This window comes from Onychomys torridus, chromosome 6 (assembly GCF_903995425.1).
Source record: "Onychomys torridus chromosome 6, mOncTor1.1, whole genome shotgun sequence".
In the NCBI taxonomy this organism is placed as follows: domain Eukaryota; kingdom Metazoa; phylum Chordata; class Mammalia; order Rodentia; family Cricetidae; genus Onychomys; species Onychomys torridus.
Window position 1 is genome coordinate 107,282,437 of NC_050448.1, and position 4,819 is coordinate 107,287,255.

The 4,819-nt window shown below is 40.3% G+C and overlaps 1 non-coding gene across 1 annotated transcript; it reads left to right on the forward strand.

The window, feature by feature from the left end:
• Window positions 1-491: 491 nt before the first annotated feature.
• Window positions 492-598, forward strand: LOC118586415. The gene has a single exon (XR_004945310.1). It is a non-coding gene; the product is annotated as a U6 spliceosomal RNA (small nuclear RNA).
• The last annotated feature ends 4,221 nt before the right edge of the window (window positions 599-4,819 follow it).

Consider the following 4,819-nt stretch of genomic DNA (forward strand, 5'->3'; position numbering starts at 1 on the left):
TATATCATCCTCAGAATCTCACTGAATGTATTTATATCATTTGTAATTTTCAAAAAGGAAGCTGAGCCCAGGCAGAAGGATTAAAGCAAGTGTTAGCAATAAGAAGGGAATTTGCAGTCAAGGGGAATTTGTTTTTTGACACACAGGTAAGTCTAAACAAACATGAGCAGGACGCGATGACACACTGATGTGATGATGTAATGACATGCAACTCTGCAGTTCCAAGTCAGTGTCGTATTTAAATACTGGGCAATGGAAGAAAGTATAACCATTCTAAGATACTTTTTACTAAACAAGAAAGACAATTTGGTGATACAGCTAACAACACCCACACTACAAGCTCCTGTGGGACTGTGCCACTCAGATGCATTCTCTACTCCATCAGTCATAAATTTGAGCATGACTGGGAGGAGTTGAAGTGGGAGGAAATGATGTAAATATAATACTCAAGTAAGAGATTTAAAAATTAACTAATTAAAATTAAAAACATCATGCTTGTTTTGGCAGCACATACACTAAAACTGGAACAATGCAGAGAAGATTAGCATGGTCATTGCACAAGGATGACATGCAAACTTGTGAAGTGTTCCATAATTTTTTATCAACTGAGCAAGGCATATATGGGTTCACAGAGACTAAATCAGCAAGCATAGGGCCTATATGGGAATGTACCAGGTCCTCTGCAAATATAGCTATTAACTTGGTATTTTTATGGGACTTGTGACCGTGAGAAGGAGTGGGTCTCTAATTCTTGTGCCTGCTCTTAGGACTGTTTTCCTCCTGTGGGTTTCCGTGCCCAACTTCAATATGATAGTTTTTGCTTTGTATTATTATATTTTATTTTGTCATATTTGGTTTCTATCTCTTAGATAATGAGAAACAGAAAGGAAGTGGATCTGGAGGGGAAAGGAAGTGGGGAGAAACTGGGCAGAACAGAGGGAGGGGAAACTATAATCAGGTTATACTGTATGAGAAAATACATTTTCAATAAAAAAAGAAAAATAATAAACTACTGAGTTCATTTAATGTTGTTTCTATGTACATGTGTTTAGGGCTGAACACTAGGGATTGGTTAACAGATTAGGGGGGCTCATCTCTGGAAAAAACCTGATTCTCCCTTTCTCAGCTGTCATTGATTGTCTGTAGCTCTTTATTTAGAGGTAAGCCTTTTGAAATTGGCCTCATTCACATCGGCATGTTGACTGGTGTTGTCACTGTGTAGGTCTGTTTAGACAGTTCTGATGTTGTCGAGATTTCATGAGCACAGCTGCCCTGTCATGTCTAGAAGACACATCTTACAAGAGCTATCCTGGTCCTCTGGCTCTTAAAACCTTTCCATCTTCTCTTAGGGATTGTGTTGTAGATGTATCATTTGTGGTGTTTTATGTTCTGTTTCCTCAGATAAGTAAAACAAAAGACAAAAGAGGGTGAGAATCAGTAGCCATTTTTAAATACAAGCATCTTTCAGGATGAAGTTCACTTTAACAAGAAAATTCCCTTGATTGGCCTTAAGCTGGGTCCATTTCTCATTTAATAATAAAGAAATCACACTCGCACACTCCACTTTGATTTCTCCTTTACCTGCCGCTGTTTTGTGAACGGGCTGTGATCCTGCTCTGTGGCCTGCTGTTGGTGATGGATAACTGTTAGCTGTGCAGCCGCTCTGACACTTTTCTGTGGTTAGCTTTGGTGATTTCAACGCCGTGCAGCCGAGCTGTCTCTAAAACCACCTCTTTATTCAGCCCTGAGGATGGATTGCCCGCGGCTCACCCATGGGAGGCCTTTTTAGGAGGCCCTTGGCACCAGCTGTGGCAGCCCTGGCTCTGGTTCTGAAGGGTGTTTGGTGCCAGATGAAATGATCCCATCGGGCTCTTTGATCTGATCCCACTTGGTCAGCTGGGAAGGCGAGCTTTCTCCCGCTCCCCTCTTCTGCTGCTCCAGGTTGGCTACAGGCCCTCTGCTGTGGTGTCTTCTCACTCCACGGGGTGCAAGCTCTCTTCAGCTGCTTGCACTGACGTGGGCCCTTGTTCTGGCACTCTCATGGATCTATGCTGCCCAGTGCTGGCCCGACTGTGTTGGTTTGTGTTTCTCTACAATGTTGTTAAGTTTCTTCGCCCCTGGCAAGCTCCTGAATTCCCCAGCAAGCTTGAGGTGTAATCACATGTCAACTGCTGTTCTGATATGAGGCACCAATTAAATGGAGATGAAAAGGTAGAAGTGGGTTCAGAGACGAGAGAGCTCAAGCCAACGTGTATTCCTCCGTGGGCCATGCAGTGAGAAGATGACAGGCCCGCTGAGGTTTGGATGTTAGGCTGAAGTCTGGAGTGGGTGAGGAGATTTGCTTTTAGTATGTGTGCTAGCAGTCAGTGCTTTAAGCTTGAAGTTGGGAGAAGCTGCTTGTAACGGCTCCTGAAGGAGCTGCTGAAAGCCCCCCATAAACACGGGAAGTTAACGTGCATTGCTGTAAGAATACCAGAACAGAAAAAGGATCAGTGAAGCAGGATGTGAGGAAAACTTGCCCCACCCACTCCTGAAAGCAACAGCCTTCTTTCTCACCTCCGCAGAACACTATATGATGGTGCAAATCCATTTGTCATATACAACACTGCACTACAGTCCAGGCTGGCGTATGCGTATGAGCTAACAGAGCATCTAAGCAGGACAAAATTGCCAACGAGTAACCTTGGAAATGAGGTTATTGGAGAGGATGATTTCCATTCGCTTATTTTCTGATTTTTCTTACCTGCACTTATCATCACACACACACACACACACACACACACACACACACACACACACGAGAAGGCAATTGTGAGCATTTGTGCCTTTCTAAAGTTACTAGCTGTTTGAAGTCAGTAGAGGCATACTGGAGAGAGTGGGCTAATGAAAGGCAAAATCCCATTTTTTTCAAAATAAAATAAAAAGATATGGAAAAAAGAAAGGACTCAAAGCTGTGTGCTTGTTAAAAAGCAATAATGAAAACAGACATGCACACACACAAATCTCTAGATATCTGTTAGCTTTCAAATGATTATTCATAGCCTCATAGATGTGTATCAATACCAATCAAAACAAATGATCTGAAGACAGCACTCAAAAATCTAGAAAAAGAACAATATAGTGAATCTAAAGAAAGCACAAAGTAGTCAATGTAGATAACAGTGGAAATCAATAGTTAAAACAGAAAAATAGCTCTGTAGTCATTTCAAGCTACTTGACTAATACCAAAACGGTGAAAATGTTACATAAGAAAATCCAAAAAAGAGAGGGAAATCAGATAAAAAAACAAGACACACATTTAAAGCCGGCCGGGGTCGTGGCACACGCCTTTAAGTCCAGCACTCAGGAAGCAGAGCCAGGAGGATCTCTGTGAGTTCGAGGCCAGCCTGGTCTAAGGAGTGAGATCCAGGACAAGGACCAAAACTACACAGAGAAACCCTGTCTCAAAAAAAAAAAAGATACACATTTAAAAATTAAAAGAACTCTACCCAAAAAAATTCAGTTCTATTTTTTTGTCTCTCTACCAATAGATTTTAAAACCTCGATTAGAAGCAGATAATGAAGAGAGATGGCTTAGGAGTTAAGAGCACTTGCTGCTTCTGCAGAGGACCAAAGTTGAGTTCCCAGTACTCACAGGGGAGCTCACAATTTGCAGTAACCCAATTCCAGGGGATGTGATGCCCTCTTCTGGCTTTCCGGCATACATATGGTGCACAGATTTATAGGCAGGCAAGACACACCTATATACACAAGTTATAATAATAAAAACATATTAAAAATTATTAATGAAGAAAATGGACTTACTACAAATGATTTTGATAAAACTGTAACAAAAACAACCATAAAAATTAAAATCTCCTATAGAGGCGCATCAGACTTAGTTGGTTTCACAGAAAAGTTTATCATACCCATGATTTAACAATCCAATGAATTAAAATATATCAGAATATATAGAAAAGAAAGAAATCCTCTATTTTCATTTTCTGGATTTATTATGTCATTGATCCCCAAAGCTGACTATGATTGTATTAAGAAAGCTACATATGATCACAAAGACTGCCAACAGAATTAAATATTCATAAATTACTTATTAGCTTTAATGTGATACCAATAAAAGTTTCTCTGTAATTTCCAAATAAGAATAGACATGAAAACAATGACAGAGAAGGAAAAATGTGTATGTGCAATAGAAGCTTAGCTCACCATACTTGAGATTAATATATGTTAATATACAATAAAAACTACACATAAGTATATGTATATATATGGCCTCACAATTAAGGCAGCTTGTTAATGGTACATAAGTAGAAGAGATGATCAATACAATAAGATAGAAAAACCCAGCAATCAATAGAGCTGTATATGAATATTTAGTATACTATAATTGCCAGCCACATCTTTTTCAAATTATTTTAGCCAGTTTCATACATGTGTATAATGCATTCTGATCCTATCCACTCCCCTCTACCTTCCCCCCTTCTCCCTAAAACCCCCTCTTCCATCCCAGCCAGTCTTCTCCTACTTTCACATCTTTAATTTATTCAGTCTTCAGTTTATGCAAATCTTATGCAGGTGGCCACTGCTGTTCTGTGTGTGTTCATGATTGTTATGGGCCCGTCACACCCAGAAAACAGTGTTTCAGATGTTCCTCTCCATCCTCACTTTTAGAGATTTTTCTTTCCTTATGCTGAAATTTCTGTAGAAGTAGTGGGCACTGCAGATGTTCAACGTGGGGCTGAGGGCTCCCCAGTCACAGATTCTCTTCATCTTGACAAGTTATGAGTCTCCACATTCAGTAACCCCCTGCAATAAGAGGCTT